The sequence below is a fragment of the Macaca nemestrina genome, chromosome 9, assembly GCF_043159975.1.
Source record: "Macaca nemestrina isolate mMacNem1 chromosome 9, mMacNem.hap1, whole genome shotgun sequence".
Lineage (NCBI taxonomy): Eukaryota > Metazoa > Chordata > Mammalia > Primates > Cercopithecidae > Macaca > Macaca nemestrina.
In genome coordinates this window covers 92,590,756-92,609,674 of record NC_092133.1, presented here as the reverse complement: position 1 = coordinate 92,609,674, position 18,919 = coordinate 92,590,756, and the positions used below count along the sequence as shown (strand labels likewise).

Genomic DNA, 18,919 nt, shown 5'->3' with positions numbered 1-18,919 from the left:
ATTCTCCTGCCTCAGCCTCCCAAGTAGCTGAGACTACAGGTGCCCACCACCACACCCAGCTAATTTTTTGTGTTTTTAGTAGAGATGGGGCTTCGCTGTGTTAGCCAGGAGGGTCTCCATCTCCTGACCTCATGATCCGCCCACCTCAGTCTCCCAAAGTGCTGGGATTACAGGCGTGAGCCACCGCGCCCGGCCCTGTCCTTTTATTTTCTTTGTTATGTCCTTTGAAGGACAAATGTTTCTAATTTTGATGAAGCTCAGTTCATTTTCTTTTATCACTGTGCTTTTGGTGCCATATCTAAGAAACTCTTGACAATCCCAAGGCCATAAAGATTTATTGCTATTTTTTATCCTAAGAGTTTTATAGTTTTGCAACTCAGAAACATAAAATCAAATACTGCATGTTCTCACTTAAAAATGGGAAATAAATAATGTGTACACATGAACATAGAGTGTAAAATGATAAGACACTGGAGACCCAGAAGGCCGAGAGGGTGGGAAGGGAAAGGGTGATGAGAAATTGGACAGTGCACATTGTTCCAGTGATAAACACACTAAAAGCCCAGACTTCACTCCTACCTAATATATCCATGTAACAAACTTGCACTTATACTCATCAAATATATACAATTAAAAAAAATGGTTTTAGGGTTTTGCTTCTATGATTAATGTTATAATGTTTTATTGTGGTTAAAGCATATGTAATAAGCTTTGCTATTTTAACCATTTTAAACATAAAATTCAGAGGCATTGATTACATTCAGAATGTTGTGCAATCATCACAACTATGTATTTTCAAAAATTTTTTGTCACCCCAAACTGAAACACTACACTCATTAAGCAGTAACTCCCCGTTCTCCCTTTCTTCCCGAGACCCTGGGAGGAATAAATTTTTATGACATGTTAATTAATTTAAATGTAAACAACTAAATGCAGCTGGCAGCCGTCATATTGGTCCTCACAGTTTTAACACCACCAATATCAATGCCTGGACAGATATAATCATTTCTAAGCTGCCTTTGCATTTATTATTATTCTATTTATGATAATCTATGATCTATTCTCCCATAAAAGCTGGACTATTCCTGTAAGAACATATCTTACACTATTTCATTCCCTGCTCTGAATCCTCCAGTGGTTACCTATCACAGTTAACAAAGAAATCCAAGCTCTTAACCGTGGTCTGTGTTTTATCTGCTCCTCGGACTGTGTGCATTCTCCTTTCCTCTTCCCAGTGCCTGCAGTCTAACTGGTCTTTGTGGTGATCTTTGAGCTCATCAAGTGCTGTCTGTATTCAGACTCTGCACAGTGTCTCTTCTCTCTGCCCTCTAGACATTCACTTACCTCACTCCGTCATACCATTCTGACCTGCTCAAGTGTCACCTCCTCAAAAAGATTGTTCCAGAGCTCCCTATCTAAAGTAGCAGTCCCTGTCTCCCTGAATGTGATTACCCTGCCTTATGTTTCTTTGTATTATTATGCTTTTTTATTTAGATAAGGTCTCACTCTGTCACCAAGGCTGGAATGCAGTGGCACAATCATGGATCACTGCAACCTCAAACTCTGGGGCTCAAGCAGTCCTCCTGCCTCAGCCTCCCAAATAGCTGGGACCGCAGGTGAGCACCACCACACTTGGCTAATATATTTCTTCATAGCATTTATTACACCCATCATTTTAGTGTGGAACTGTTGATGAATGCTTGTTCTATCTCTGTCACTGTACTGCAAGCTACATAAAGACAGACCTTCTCTCTCCAGTTCCCATAATTGTACCCAGCATAAAAGAGGCTGAAAGTAAACATTCATTGAGTACATAAAAGAAGAATCTTATTCATTTTGAGGCTATAATCTATGTTAGACTCAAAGAAATAGACTAATCTATGTTAGTCTATGTTAGACTCAAAGATTATTTTCCTGAATAAATGGAAATGTTTCTTTATTGAAAAGTATTACATATGGTGGATAAGCTTTTGGATGTGCTGTTGGATTCATTTTGCCAGTCTTTTATTGAGGGTTTTCACATCGCTATTCATAAGGGATATTGGCCTGAAGTTTTCTTTTATTGTTGTGTCTCTGGCAGGTTTTGGTAAGGGTGATGCTGGCCTCATAAAATGAGTTGGGGAGGAGTCCCTCTTTTTCTATTGTTTGGAATAGTTTCAAAAGGAATGGTACCAGCTCCTCTTTATACCTCCTGTAGAATTCGGCTACAAATCCATCTGGTCCTGGGCTGTTGTTGTTGTTGTTGTTGTTGTTGTTGGTAGGCTATTAGATACTGGCTGTATTTCAGAACTTGTTATGGGTCTATTTAGGGATTCAGCTTCTTCTTGGTTTCATGGTGGGAGGGTGTATGTGTCCAGGAATTTATCCATTTCTTCTATATGTTCTAGTTTATTTGCATTGAGGTGTTATAGTATTCTCTGGTGGTAGTTTTTATTTCTTTGGGATCAGTGATGATGTCCCCTTTATCATTTTTTATTGTGTCTATTTGATTCTTCTCTCTTCTTTATTAGTCAAGCTAGTGGTCCATCTCTTTTGATAATCTTTTCAAAAAAATAACTCATGGATTCATTGATTTTTTGAAGGATTTTTCTTGTCTCTATCTCTTTCAGTTCTACTCTGTTCTTTATTGTTTCTTGTCTTCTGCTAGCTTTTGAATGTGTTTGCTCTTGCCTCTCTAGTTCTTTTAATTGTGATGTTAGGGGGTCAATTTTAGATCTTTCCAGCTTTCTGTTGTAGGAATTTAGTGCTGTAAGTTTCCCTCTTAACATTGCTTTAGCCATGTCCCAGAGATTCTGGTACATTGTCTCATTGTTCTCATTGATTTCAAAAAACTTCATTATTTCTGCCTTAATTTCATTATTTACCCAGGAGTAATTCAGGAACAGGTTGTTCAATTTCCATGTAATTTTGTGGTTTTGAGTGAGTTTCTTAATCCTGAGATCTAATTTGTACATATACAAATTAGAGTACACCATGGAATACTATAGAGCCATATAAAAGAATGAGCTCATGTCCTTTGCAGGGACATGGATGAAACTGGAAGCCATCATTCTCTGCAAACTAACACAGGAACAGAAAACCAAACCCTGCATGTTCTCCCTCATAAATGGGAGTTGAACAGTGAGAACACATGGACACAGGGAGGGAACCATCACACACCATGGCTTGTCAGGGATTGGAGGGGAAGGGAAGGGAGAGGATTATGACAAATACCTAATGCATGTGGGACGTAAAAGCCAGATGACGGGTTAATAGGTGCAGCAAATCATCATGGCACATGTATACCTATGTGGCAATGTATACCTATGTGGCAATACATGGCACATGTATACCTATGTGCACGTTCTGCACATGTATCCCAGAACTTAAAGTAAAAATTTAAAAAAGGATATACATATCATATGCATAAAAAACATACAAAATGCTTATGAACAGAAAGATTCTATATTGTAAATAAGTCATTTATATTTATTAAATAATGGTTGAATGAAATCCTACTCAAAATCCTATCAGGTAATTTGAAAATTGACAAGCTAATTTTAAATGTATTTGAAAATGTAAAAGACCAAGAAGAATCAAGAAAGTTCTGAAGAAGAGCAGAGCTCAAGAATGTATACCATCAGGTGTTTCAATCTTTATTACAATTAAAATAAGATGATATTAGCAGAAGGACATATAAATAAAGAAACCAGAAACAAATTCATATTTATACCATCCCCTGATTTATGACAAAGGTGAAACTGCAGTGTCGTGAGGCCACAATAATCTTTTCAATAAATGTTAGTAGATCACTTGGATATCATTATGGGGGAATAAAAGAATTTGACTCCTATCTTACATCATAAACAAAGGTCAGTATAGGTGGGTTATAAAGCTAAATGTGAAAGGTTAAAAAATTTTTTATAAAGCTGCTGTAACAGCCAGGAGCAGTGGCTCATGCCTGTAATCCCAGCACTTTGGGAGGCCAAGGCGGGCGGATCACGAGATCAGGAGATTGAGACCATCCTGGCTAACAAGGTGAAACCCCTACTCTACTAAAAATACAAAAACTTAGCTGGGCGTGGTGGCAGGTGCCTATAGTCCCAGTTACTCGGGAGGCTGAGGCAGGAGAATTGCTTGAACTCGGGATGAGGAGGTTGCAGTGAGCCGAGATCATGCCAGTGCACCCCAGCCTGGATTACAAAGTGAGACTCCATCTCAAAAAACAAACAAACAAACAAACAAGCAACAACAAAAAACAAAGTTTCTATAGCATAAGAGAATATCTTTATGACACTGAGGTTGACAAAAATTTCTTGAGTAAGACTAAATAAGCATTAATTATGCAGGAAAAGTCTGATAAACTGGACTACATTAAAATTAAGAACTTTGTGTTAAGAAAGTCACCATTAAGAGAAAGAAAAGGCAAGTTAAAGTGGGAGAAGATATCGGCAATGTTTATGTCCAATCAAAAACTTATATCCAAAATATATGAAAAACGCCATTAAATCAGTTACAGAATATATTCAAAGAGCCAATTAAGCATCAGAAAATGTCTTCATCAAGGGCATGCAACTTAAAGTGACAATGGGATACCATGACACACAGACCAGTCTGGTCAAAATAAAAAATACAGACAGTCAAGTGACTGCAAAGATATGGAGCAACTAGAACTGGCAAAGGTAAAATAGCACAACCACTTCAAAAAATTCTTAGGCAGCATTTGATGAAGTTAATATATACATATTTTGAGACCCAATTTCATACTTGTTATATACCCAACAGAAATGAATACAAGTGTGTACCAAAAGACATATAAGAATGTTCATAGCAGCAGCATTTGTCATAGTCAAGAGCTGGAAGCAACCCAGTTAGGCATCAGTGGTAGAATGGATGACTAAATTGTAGTGTATTCTTACAATAAAATACTATAGAGCAATGAAAATAAACAAACTATGGCTATGTTCAACAACATGGATAAATCTTACCAACAATGTTAGACAAATGAAGCCAAACCAAAAAATACACATATTCTATGAATCCATATACACAAAGTTCACAATAGGTGATAGTGGCTACTGTTTTGGGAAGTAGTGAGGAAAGGACTAAAAGAGTACTGCAGAGGGGGCTCTGTGTGTTTGTAATTTCTATTTCCCAGTGCAGGTGTGGTTTACATGAGCATGTTCACTTTGTGGAAATTCATTGAGCTGTAACTAAATATATGGAATTATTTATGAATGACATGATATATAATTCAATGGGAACTTGGGAGGATAGGGAGGAGGTGGGGGAGCTAAAGAGACGTGAGTGGCCAAATGCTTACAATTGTTATTGTTGGGTTATGTATACCTGGGAATTTGTTGTACTATTCTTGCCATTTTGTGTATGTTTGAAGTTTTCCATTATAAAAAGGACAAAAAAAGAGAAAACTAAAAAAGAAAAAAAAAAGTATTGTGCTTGTTACTAAAACCAATCTTAAGGCCAGTTACTAAAATGTAAACTCCTACAATTTTGAATAGCTATTTGCTAATACATTGATTTGCTGCATTCTTGGGATTAGCTTAGCCTGTCCATTCCTTTTTTAACTTGCTCCCTTCCTTCCCTTTTAATAAAGTCCTGCCTAAGCTCCAGGCTCTATTTTCCACCTCTCCCCTAAGATTAGGGATTGTTCCATTTTAAGTCAGTGGCCTTATCTCTCCCTGTTCTCCTAGTGTAACTCTTACCTTACCTAGCAGCAGGCCCTCTGTATTAGGGCAGCCCATGATATTGCTTTTATGATTAATCTTCCCTTATCCACAAACTTAACTGTTGAGAAGCAGGAGAAAGTGTGTGCCCAGGAGCTGGATTCAGAGACCCATGGTTACCCAATTCTACTTATGATTCCATTCATTACACTGTTTTAGGAAAATAAACAGATCTTGATTTTTTCATAAGAGTTGATTCTTCAACAAGCAAATGGGAAAATTGGCAGGCCCAGATATGTGCATATAGCTGCTATTGGTTGGAAATTTGAACACAAAAATCTTTATCTACCCAGCCTGTGAGCTACAAATCTGGACTGAGTATAAAAAAGAATAAAACTAAATACCACATCTTCTCACTTATAAGTGGAAACTAAACATTGAGTACACATGAACTTATAGATGGGAACAGTAGACACTGGGGAACAGGAGAAGAGAGGGAGAGAGAAAAGGGTTGAAAAACTACCAATTGTGTGCTATGCTCACTACCTGGATGATGGATTTATTTGTACTCCAGCCTTAACATTACACAATATATCTTTGTAACAAACTTGCACTTGTACCCCCAAATTTAAAATAAAAGTTGAAAAAAAAAGAATAAAAAGTGGTTGGCTATGTAACACAAAGATACTGTGGCTTGTCTTAAAAATAGGCTCTGACCCCTGAGGATAAAAATCAGACTTCTCCATGCGGGTCTAGTTGACATGATTAGACAACTCTACTAGAGTTCTGCCTTAGTGGTTGTCATATACATTGTCATAGACATCCTTGAAAAGAAAAAACAAGACAAGAGAGGAAAACTGAAGCTTCAAAATCCTTCCTGTATTTTCTAAACATCTCTCATTGGATTGCTTGCATTCTTCCAACTGATAGATTCCAGAAGCTCATATAGTTACAAATAAGAACATGAGTAGTAAATATCCCCCCAAATTATTTCAGAACTCAGTCATTATAAACTGATTTTATATTCATATAGTTATCTTTTTATTGATCCATAATTCAAATTTAGCAAAAAATTAAATATGAATCATAAATGAACACTTGGAAAAAGGTTCAATGTTGGCATTTTATCAAAATAGGTTAATAATTTCTTATTCCTTTCTCATAAAAAACTGGATAAATAGAAATTTTAATCTTCATAAAAATGGAAATTCCAATGCAGATCAAGTATTTGGTTGTTTGGTTTGTTGAAAGCTTGACTTTGTTCACTTCATTTAGACAGACTATAAGATGAAAAACTTTAACACTAGAAACAAAATTTGGCATTAGAATCACAGAGAACAGGATTTTGAAATGCCTCTGTAAGTTTATAGATGTTCCTAAAGTTCCATGTTTAATATTTTGAATAAAATAGGTGGCCATGCTCAGGATCTAGGAAGTTAATAGTAGCCTCTTTCTTTTTCAGATACGTGTTGACCAGTGGTCATGCCACTGCCTATCTATTTGTTGAAAATATTGTTTACACAGTAAGTTTATCTCTGTTTGCTGAGCCATTCTTAAGTAGCTCATGTGTGACTTGTACTTCTTTCTCTAAACCCTGTATATACGACCTCCCTTGTTATTATTCCTTATTTTAACTCCTCAAAATATATTTGATAGATCCTTTAAAGGCCTGAATGGTTATGAAATACAAAGGCAAAGTTTCTTGACAGGTGATTAGCAGATTTCTCCATTCTTCAAATGACCATTTCACATCTACCTGCAAAGGAGAGCAACACTCAGAATGGTGGTGTTTCTCAAATCATCCAAGGTAACAGAAAGTCTTTCTCTACTATTTGTGAGAAGGCCCATCACTAGATTGAAAGCTCTTCTGGAAGTGACTCTGCCTGTATGTTCCCTACAAACAACCCCTAGAGAGTTAGCTGCTGAGATGGCTATATTTTCAAACTCGAGCTGACTTGGAGAAAGCAGATCTGGAGTGGAGACATGGAATTTCTCATGGAAAGTGAAAATAACTCACTGAAAATCATGTTTTTTCAAACTCTTCTGTCTTTCCACAGTATGTTCTTGTTACTGATTTTCAGAAAGCTGGTTTTGAGACTACAGCTTGGATTAAAGTAAGTTTTGTCTAGAATTGTTTCTCTATTCAGTATAGACATTTTCATGCTATGATTTATTTCTAAGCCTAGGGGAAACAATAAACAACATCTGGTTATCTTATTTCAAATTTGATATGTATAAATTGTGGATTGATCTTTACTGGAGCAAATTTGCAATCCAAATTCTCTTGGTGATTTATTTGCTTGGCACCTAATACACCTCTAAGCTTACAACAGTCATCTCATTTCAAATGTAAAGCCCCATTTTAAAAACAAAAACCATATACATACCCAAATATATAGAAAATAAAGAAAGACTAAAAAAATTTAATTTCCATAATTTTATCAAGAGACAGTCACTACTAACGCTTTGCTGGGGATCCTTCCAGACATTGTTCTATGTCTGTGTGTGTGTGTGCACCCAGCCAGTTGCTACTTTATTATTATTACTGTTATTATAATCATTTCACTCAATTTAAAATTATTTGTCATTAATAATATCAGTCAAGTCTATAGAACAGTATGTGTCCTACCATATAACTATATTAATATAAACATATACGGTTGCCCCTCAGTATACAAAGAAGATTGTTTCCAGCCCCACTCCCTACCATCTCTGTGTATACACAAATCCTCTGGAACCCACATGTAGGAAAGTAAAAAAAAAAATTAGTTGGGCATAGTGGCAAGCACCTGTACTTCCAGCTGCTTGGGGCACTGAGGTGAAGGGATTGCTTGAGCCTGGAAGTTCATGGCTGCAGTGAGCTGTGACAGCACCACTGCACTCCAGCCTGGAAAACACAGTGAGATCTTGTCTCAGAAACAAAAATGTTTTGGCCGGGCACAGTGGCTCATGCCTGTAATCCCAGCACTTTGGGAGGCCAAGGCTGGTGGATAATCTGAGGTCAGGAGTTTGAGACCAGCCGCGCCAATATGGAGAAACCCCTGTCTCTACTAAAAATACAAAATTAGCCAAGCGTGGTGGCACATGCCTATAATCCCAGCTACTCAGGAAGCTGAGGCAGGAGAATCGCTTGAACCTGGGAAGCAGAGGTTGCAGTGAGCCGAGACTGCGCCATTGCACTCCAGCCTGGGCAACAAGAGTGAAACTCTGTCTCAAAAAAAAAAAAAAGAAAAAAGATTAGAAACTGTAATTGTAATGAGGTGTGTTGGGCAAAATTCCATACAAGCAAAGTACAGATTAATGAAGCAAATGGTGATAAAATAGAACAATTACCTTTCTGCGGTTTATGACAATGATGGCAAAAAAATGCAAGACACAGAGAAAGAGAGTAAAGAAGAAATTAGGGAAGCATTCTACGTGTTTGAAAGGATGACACTGGCCATGTTCATGCAGTTCCTGTATGATATTGTTCAGTTGCCTTTGTTTGTAAGGAATGTATCCACTGAAAGTTCTTCTTGGTATAAAAGAATGAGTAGGCATGCATAGTCATACTAGAACTCACTCCTGTTTTTCTACCTTTATCTTCCTACTATCATCCTACAGTCTTATTTCAGAAAATTGAGCAAGTGTTAGGCATGGTGGTTCATACGTACCTGTAATCCTTGAGTTTTGGGAGGCAGAGGTGGAAGGATCGCTTGAAGTCTGAAGTTTGAGACCAGGCTAGGCACCAAAGTGAGACCTCATTCATGTCTACCAAAAAAAAAAAAAAAATTAACCAGGCACAGTGGTTTATAGCTGCAGGCCCAGCTACTCAGGAGGCTGATGGGGGAGGATCCTGAGCACAGGAGTTCAAGGCTGCAGTGAGCTGTGATAGCACTACTGCACTCCAGCCTGGGTGACAGAATGAGACCCCATCTCCTGAAACAACAACAAAAAAAAAAAAAGAAAGAAAAAAGAAAATTGAATGCGTAGCAAATTGTAGGTGGTTGACTCTGAATATTTCTAAACTACTGGTTCTCAAACTTTTGTGGTGGACCCTCCCCTTTACATTTTTTAACTTTATTGAAGGTCTCCAAGACTTTATGTTCATATAAATTATTCTATTAAAATTAGAAATTAAAACAAAAATTTTAAAATACATATTTTTAACTACATAATTATAATAAAACCATTATATATTGCTATAAATAATACATGTTTTAAATAACTGTATTTTCAAAATTCAAAAAAGTGAGAAAAGTGGACTTGTTTTATGTTGTTGCATTTCTCTTGAATGTCTGGCATAATAAGAAACAAGTGGGTTCTCATATCAGGATTTAATCTGTGGTTTCCACACCTCATGTAGGAAAATTCCACCAAACACTTGTAAAAGAACAAGGGTGAAAGAGGCAGATAATGTCTTAGTATTTTTATCAAAATCATTTTTACCTCGTGGGTCTCCTTTGATCACGTTTTGAAGACCATTGACCTAAATCCTTAGACACATATGAACTGAGATGGAATTGGTCATGTGAAAGAACTTCTCTAGGTTATGCCTTTTTAAAAATAGTCTTCAGCTGGGTACAGTGGCTAACACCTGTAATCCCAGCACAATTTTTGTAGAGACACGATCCTGCCTAGATCAAGCAAAGAGTGCAAAATCAGACTAGGCAACATGGAAAAATCCCTCCTATACAAATAATTTTAAAAACTAGCCAGGCATTGTGAAGCACCATCTGCAGCCCCAGCTACTTAGGACACTGAAGTGGGAAGATTACTTGAGCCTGAGAGGTTGAGGCTGCAGTGAACTGTGATTGCAGCCACTGCACTCCAGTCTGGGAGACAGAGTAACACCTTGGACCACCCCAACCCCACCAAAAAATGGTTTTCTTTAAGAACAGTCAGTTTGTTGTTGAACTGTGAAGTTTTAATTCTGCCTGGATTATGAAGAGTCAACAATATATACTTAAAGGTGTGCTACTGCCCAGTAAATGGGCTGATCATCCAGGTACTCAGAGTATTCCTTGTGCTACAGGTCCTACCCCCAGGAACTTTATCTTCTATTATCACTTGCTTTTTGAGCTTTATTTCACTCTTTTAAAAAATCTGCTTATGGCACTATATACCTCAAACAAGTTATATATTTATTTTCCAATTTAAAAATTAGAACTAAGGCCGGGCACCGTGGCCCATGCCTGTAATCTCAGCATTTTGTGAGGCCAAGCAGAAGGATCACTTGAGCCCAGGAGTGGAAGGCCAGCCTAGGCAACATGAGACAATCACGCCTCCACAAAATTAAAAACAGTATTAGCCAGGCATGGTGGTGCATGCCTGTAGTCCAAGCTATTTGTGGGACTGAGGTGGGAGGATTTCTTGAGCCTGGGAGGTTGAGACGGCAGTGAGCTATGATCATGAAACTGCACTCCAGCCTGGGCGACAAAGCAAGATCACCCCTAAAAAAAATTGCAACTAGTTTTGTAAGAAAAGTGCCATATCATCTTCCAAAGTGACTCTACCTGTTTGCATTCCTATGAGCAAAGAATGAGAGTTCCTGTGGTTTCACAACATCGCTAGCATTTAGTGTTGTGTTTTGAAGTTGAGTCATTTGAATAGGAAGGTAGTGGTATCTCCCTGTTGTTTTAATTTGCAATTCCCTAGTGACATATGTTGTGGAGTATATTTTCGTATGCTATTCGCCATCTGTGTATCTTCCTTGGTAAGGTGTCTGTTCAGATTTTTTGCCCATTTTAAAATTCGTTTGTTTTCTTTTGCCTTTTTTTGTTTGTTTGTTTGTTTTTGTTTTTGTTTTAGACAGGACTTGGTTCTGTTGCCCAGGGTAGAAAGCAGTGGTACAATCAGCTCACAGCAGCCTCGAACTTGTGGGTTCAAGTGATCCTCCTCCCTCAGCCTCTGAATTAGCTGAGACTACAGGTGCCACCATACTGGGCTAATTTCTAAATGTTTTTTAGAGCTGAAATCTTACTTTGTTGCCCAAGCTAGTAGTGTCAAACTCTTGGCTCAAGCCATCCTCTTGCCTTGGCCTTTCTAAATTCTGAGATTATAGGCACCTTGTCCCATTTTGTTAGTTTCCTTTTTTTTTTTTTTTTTTTTTTTTTCTGAGACAGGCTCTCTTTCTGTCACTCAGGCTGAAGTACAGTGGTGCAATATCAGCTCACTGCAACCTCTGCCTCCCAGGCTCAGGTGATCCTCCCACCTCAGTCTCCTGAGTACCTGGAACTATAGGCATGAGTCACAACTCTAGGCTACTTATTATAATTTTTAAAAAATTTTTAGTAGACATGGCCTTATTATATTATCCAGAATGGTCTTGAACTTCTGGTTCGAGTGATCCCCCCACCTCAGCCTCTCTTAGTGCAGGATTTAAAGGTGTGAGCTACCTTGCCTAGCCTAGAAGTTTTAAATTTTAATGAAGTCCCATCTACTAATTTTTCTTTCGTGAGTCATGCTTTTGCTGATGTATGTAAAAAGTCAACACCAAACCCAAGATTCTTCTCCTATGTTATCTTCTAGGAGTTTTCTGGTTTTTCCAGAGGTTCAGGGAGAAGAAGGAAAAGGTGAATAGACAGAGCACAGGGATGTTTTAGGAAAATGAAACTATTCCCTGTGATACAGTAATGATGGACACATGTTATTTTACATTAGTCAAAACACATGGAATATACATCACAAAGAGTGATGCACTGTTAGTAATAATGTATCAATATAGGTTTATCAGCTGTAACAAATGAACCACACCAATACAAGGTATAAACATAGGAGAAACAGTTGGGGGAAGTGGTCTGTGGAAACTCTGTATGTTTTTATTAATATTTCTGTGAATCTGAAACTGCTCTACAAAATAAATCTATTACTTTTTTTAAATATTGAGCTTTATTTTATATTCAGAGGGCATATATGGGCTTGTTTGTTGCACGGGTAAATTGCATAATCGTGGTGACTAAGCTTCTAGTATACCCATTACCCAAATAGTGAACACTGTAGCCAAGAGGTAGTTTTTCAACCCTTGCTCCTCTCACACCTTCCCCCTGTTGGAGTCCCCAGAATCTCGTTTTGATCTTCTGCAGCCTTTAGGAGCTGCAAAAGGAAAGAAAACAGATTATCTCCTAGAGCCTCCAGAAGGAGACCCAGCTTCCAAACACCTTGATTTAAGCCCATCGAGACCCATGTTGGATTTCTGATCTCCAGCATTGTAACATAATAAATTGGGTGTGATCTGATATCCCTAAACTTCATGGTCATTTGTTACAGCCACCATCAAAAATTAACGCAGTCACATATTCATTCAATAAATACATAATGAGTCCTACTCTGTGTCAGGTACTCTGTAGGCATTGTGGATACAGCAGTGAACAAAACTGGCTCCCATGTTACCAAACATTGTAGAGTTCACTGAACTGATTAAAGGCTGGGTGCAGTGATTCATACCTGTAATTCCAGCACTATAAGACACTGAGGTGGGAGGATCACATAACGTCAGAAGTTTGAGACCAGCCTGGGCAGCACAGCAAGACCCTAACTCTACAAAGAAAAAAAAAAAGAACTGAAGAAGAAACCAGGCAGGTTCTACCAGTACAGACAGAATGATCATTCTTGGGTAGAATAGAATAGTACCATCTTCTTTTCTTTTCTTCTCTTATCTCTTCCTTTCATTTCTTTGACCAGCAGCAAAAACTTAACTAGGACACTTCCTGCTCTATAAAATAAAACACAGGAGCACCCACAAAGATTAAATGAAGTAGGAACTGGAGAGTGACTCCTTATTTCCGAGTTGTTTAATTTCAATGACTTTTGTTCAATTTTGACTTAACTATTATCTTAAGTAAAACAAGTCAGCCACAGAAAACAAATACTGCCTGCTCTCATTTATAAGTGACTCAGTAGTATTTCATCCTATATATGTGATAAACATATATATATGTGTGTGTGTGTATATATATGTATATAATCACAGTTTCTTTACTTGTTGATTGATAGGCATTTGGGCTGGTTCCATGTTTTTGCAATTGAGAATTATGCTGTTATAAATATACATGTGCAAGTATCTTTTTTTTTTTTTTTTATAATAACTTACTTTCCTCTGGGTAGATACCCAGTAGTGAGACTGCTGGATCAAATGGTAGTTCTACTTTTAGTTCTTTAAGGAATCTCCACACTGTTTTCCATAGCGGTTTTAATAGTTTACATCCTCACCAGCAGTGTGAAACTGTTCTTCTTTTCATCACATCAATGCCAAATCTTGATTTTTTGATTATGGTCATTCTTGCAGGAGTAGGTGGTATTGCATTGCGGTTTTGATTTTCATTTCCCTTGATCATTAGTGATGTTAAGCATTTTGTTCATATGTTTATTGGCCATTTGTATATCTTCTTTTGAGAATTGTCTATTCATCTCCTTAATCCACTTTTTGATGGAATTGTTTGTTTGTTTGTTTTCTTGATGATTTGTTTGACTTCCTCGCAGATTCTGGATATTAGTCCTGTGTCAGATACACAGATTGTGAAGGCTTTCTCCCAGTCTGGGTTGTCTGTTTACTCTGCTGACTGTTTATTTGCAGTGTAGAAGCTTTTTAGTGCAGTTATTTCAATTTTTTGTCTACATTATGATATAATCACGATTATTTTGCTTACTCAGTTGGTGATAAATATTTGGGTGGTTTACATTTCTTGGCAATCATAAAGAAAGCTGCTATGAATATTTGGGTACAAGTCTTTATCAGGACATATGTTTTCTTTTCTTCTGGGTAATACCTCAAATTGGTAGGGCTGGATCCTCTAGTAGTTTTAGGTTTAACTTTTTGAGAAACCAACAAACCAGTTTTCAAAGCAATCCTTCCATGTTACATTACTGCCAGCAGGGAGTGAAAGTTCTAGTTGTTCTACATCTTCATCAACATTTGGTAGAGAGGATGGTCAGTATTTCAGTGTTCTGTAGTTTCTTTCTTTCTTTCTTTCTTTCTTTCTTTCTTTCTTTCTTTCTTTCTTTCTTTCTTTCTTTCTTTCTTTCTTTCTTTCTTTCTTTCTTTCTTTTTCTTTCTTCTTTCTTTCTTTTTCTTCTTTCTTTCTTTTTTTGCAGTTTTAAAATTGGGGTAGAATTTGCATAACATAAAATTCACCATTTTAAAGTGTACAGGTCAATAGTGTTTAGTATATTTGCAAGCTGTGCAACTATCACCACTAATTCCAGAATGTATTTCTCACCACATACCTTGTTTCTGTTAGCAGTCACTCCTTTCAGTTTTTCTAAGCCAGACGAATTATTCGTAACACTCCAGGGTTGGGCACAATGACTCATGGCTGTAATTCCAGCATTTGGGGAGGCCAAAGTGGGAGTCTTCCATGAAGCTAGGAGTTCAAGAGCAGCCTGGGCAACATGGAAAGATCCCACCTCTACAAAAAATAGAAAAGAAATTAGCTGAGTGTGGTGACGTGCACCTGTAGTCCCAGCCAGCTGGGAGGCTGAGGTGGGAGGATAGCTGGATCTTGGGAGAAGTTGAGGCTGCAGTGAGCCATGATCATGTCCCAGCACATTAGTCTTGGCAACAGAGTGAGAGATCCTGTCTCAAAACAAAAATCTATATATATATAATGTCATGTATACATCAGCAGAGTCTTATCTGTGTATTCTATCTTAACTAGAGAATGGTATGCTTCTATGTTTCTCTCACTGACAAAAATAAGAACTTTTTCATTAAAGGAAGGAAGGTGCAGGTGGAAGAAAGGATGAAAAGCTGTGAGATTATTATCATTCGTATTTCTCTTCTTTACAGGACAAAACAAAGTACAGTCTTTGATGACCAACACAGTGCTTATTCTTGTATGACTCAGAGCTGCAAAACCTTGTTCAATCCCCAGTTATCCTATATGTAAAGCCTTTGGAAATATTAGTTGTATTTGAAATGTTGAAAAAGTTAAATCTAATCCTTTTTTTGTACATAGGTGGACACGTAACAGTAACAGATGCTCTCATGTCAATAATATCTTTAGGTGGAAGGTAAAATCTAATTTCGTTACTGCTGTTTAACCATCTTCCTTCAAAATGTTTTGGTTTTTAAAGTATTGAGATTTATGTACCCTAGAACATAAAGTATAATAATAAAAAAAAATAAAAAGGCCTTATGTCACATATTTCAAAGTTTAATAGGCAAGAAAATCATTTGGAGTTGTTACGAACATGCCCTCTTTGACTTGGTATTTCTGAATAAGAGTGTTCTTAGGTAAACCCTGGGGGATTGGTGACACTGTGAATTGGAAAGTCTTAGAGTGGGGTTTGTAAGTTAACACACACTTCTAGTATTTTGTTGTACTTTTGTCCACAAAAGAAAGATTGGAATTAAAGTACCAAATCCAGCTGACACGTGTTATTCATGTAAGAAATAAACATTTCAGTTTTCAGTTGAGTCAGTTTTTCACTCACCTTGGTCAAGTGAGTGATGTTACACTTTGAGGTCCAGAGTATTCGAATGCTGTGGGAGTGGCTGTCACCAGCTCATGGCTTGATCAGGGTTTACTTCTACTTGTAACTGTGTCCCCAGCAGAGTAAAATCTGAACCCACAAAAGATCCTGGTACGTACTAGTGCTTTTAGAACAGATTGTGAATTTAAGGAAAACTTTTTCTTAGTTTAGAGCGTTATATTTTGACTCAATTATTGTTTTAATGAAAAACATGCAGTTGCTATAAATGTATTGCAACTGTGACACTGTTTTCAGAATTTTCTTGGAATCTGTCCTGAAAAAAATGATTTCTTTGTTTCATACTGAATAGGAGCTGGGAAAGGCAGCTCCAATGAGAGGTTTGGTAATGGATTTTAGCTGGTGAGGAAATGAAATGTTTGGTTTTGGAAAGAGAGAATGAAGTGGGTGCTGTCTATGAGTGCCTGCTGTGGGGTAGTGGAATTGACAGAAAGAAAGGGAAGACAGGTAGGATTGTCAAAACAATCTCTTCAGGGAAAGCCTTCTATTTTGGTGGGTGGGGGACGTCACTGGCATAAAGGAGTATGGGAGGAAGGAGGTGTAATTGTAACAGTAATGGATGGGGTTCCAGAGAATCGGATAGGCTTGGTCAGATATTGGATGAGACAATTTCTTGATTAATTTGAATGTTTTCATAGCCTTGAGAAAGCTGAAGATTGAGGACGTATTAGCAGTGGGGTTTTGAGAGGGCCCTGAGAAAGGTGCTTTAAGAAGAGTTTCTAAAAGAGCAGTTGAGGCAAAGAAAGGCAAGAGTGGCCAAATTGGTTTGAGTAGACATAGGACCCCAAATAGGGAGCCTGACAGATTTTGCTTGGTCCTGGAGTAGTTGGTGTCCGGAAGCTATAAGTCTGAGCTAAGCTATGATCCTTTGTAGGACAGTATGGCCATATCTAATGGATTGAGGAGGAAAGGATCCTTGGAAGTGGATCTGCAGAGTAGGTAAGGTGTAAATTCATACTGGAACTGGTCCAAGTGATTAGAAGGGTTGGAACAGCAGTGGAACCTTGGGTTTGGGCCAACATACGAATCCAGCAATTGGAGCACAAGGATAATTTTGTTTGCCTTAATAGTTAGTGAGTGACACTGACAAGAAGCACCCACCTATCGGGTTGAAGAGGTTCCTGCAAAAAGAATAAACAAAAGGAGAAGAAAGATTTGGGTTGGGATGAAATCCTGAAATGTGCCTTGGAGCCAAAGTTCTTGTATTAGGTTGAGAAATAAGCTGGGGTGTTCATAGGGGCTGGAAGTGGGTACCAGTTGAGGCCCTGGACAAGATGGGAAGGAAAGGATTGGAAGTTAAAAAATGACAATGTCATGTGCAGGCAGTTTTCAGAGATTCTGAGACTGTGGTTAGACAGAGTGATGTTGTGCCTGTGAGGGATGAAAGATACTTAGGTAGAAATGTGGGGGATGTGGAGGGATGGGGATGAGATACCTTTTAAGATTAGGAGTGCCACATCTCATGTGTTAGGCTCTTAACTTTGGCTGCTATGGGTGTGGTTAGTATCATCTGATAAGGCCCCTCCATTTAGGGTAATGGGGTGGAGATTCATCCACTCATACTCAGTCTCTGAGTTGTAGGGTAAGGTTGTGAGCTGGGTGTCAGGGTTTGGTTGGGGGAGAAATGCATCAGCGTATTCTCTGAGGAGAATGCCCCTGAGATGTAGGGTGGGTCAGACTTCATCAGTGAGGGAAGTTGTAGTTTGTGGGAAACTCTGTAGGGTGAAAGGCCACCCATACATGAGTTCGAAGGGGCTTTGGTTTATTGGCTGACGGGGAAGGGCTTTCAACCTTATGAGCTCACTGGGTGAGAGCATGGGCCAGGGATCTTAACCTTCAGGGCAAGTTTAGTTAGTTGTTTTAAAAGACCATTGGCCCCCTGTACCTTGTCCAAAGATTGGAAGCAATAAGGGATGTGGAAGATCCATTTGATGTTTAAGGCCTTGGAGACCTGTCGAGTTACATTTGAGATAAAGGCAGGGCCACGATCAGACTGCATGGTTGTGGGCAGTCCAAACCTTGGGATAATTTGTCGTAGGAAGATTGAAGTAACCTCTTTTGCCCTCTTGGTGGTGGTGGAAAAGACCTCAATCTGCCTGTTGAAAGTGACAGGGGTGAGGATATAGTCATGTTTCTTGAGAGGCAGCATATGAATGAAATCAATTTTCCAATTTTGTAGTGGCCTCTGAACACTGGAGGGTGCCCTTTAGCTTGATTTCTGGGCTAAGTGGGAGGTCTGAGTGCTCCCTGGAAAGAAACCTGGTTGCAGATGGTATGGCCTGAGTGAGTTAAGGGTGGTGGCCATGGCAGGAGACTGCAGGTGAGGTTATAAAAGCTGAAGGAGAGGATGATAGCTGGTGTGAAAGAGGCTGTGAATGTGAGTGAGTATGGAGTGTTTCTGGGACATGGGCAAGAGAAGCTTATTGTCTAGAAAGAACCAGCCCTCCTTGTTTGTGGCCCCAGCCACAGAAAGATTGAGGCTTTCTTCTTGTGAGTATGAGGGCTGTGGAGCTGGGAAACAGGTAGTAGGGGTTGGGGCTTAAGGGCTGTTGTTTAGCTGCAGAACCAGCTATTGAGTTTCCTTCTGATAATAGGTTTGTCGAGAGCCTGGTAAGAGGTGCAAGATTGACAAAGGGAAGGTCAGGAGCGGAGGTAAGTGAAAGCTTGAATATAGGAAACCTTGGTCCACTTCCCATTGCAGCAGATAAAATTTTCAAGATTTCGTTGAATTTGAAAGTCAAAGATTCTATTTTAAGGCCATTGAGTACCATTGTGCAGTCGCTACT

The 18,919-nt window shown here is 38.5% G+C and overlaps 1 protein-coding gene across 12 annotated transcripts in view; it reads left to right on the top strand.

Moving 5' to 3' along the window:
* The window catches only part of LOC105472068 (ankyrin repeat domain-containing protein 30B-like), a 539,363-nt gene that overhangs the window by 161,293 nt on the left and 359,151 nt on the right, over positions 1-18,919 (top strand). For 4 of the 12 annotated variants that reach the window (XM_071070097.1, XM_071070095.1, XM_071070090.1 and 1 more), the window contains exon 23: positions 1,495-1,616. The exons of 2 other annotated variants lie outside the window; for them this stretch is intronic. The gene's annotated coding sequence lies outside the window, so the exon portion shown is untranslated. Of the gene's footprint in view, positions 1-1,494; positions 1,617-7,125; positions 7,877-18,919 lie in introns of those variants that run through there. 6 more of the 12 variants (XM_071070099.1, XM_071070088.1, XM_071070089.1 and 3 more) reach the window with 5 other exon arrangements.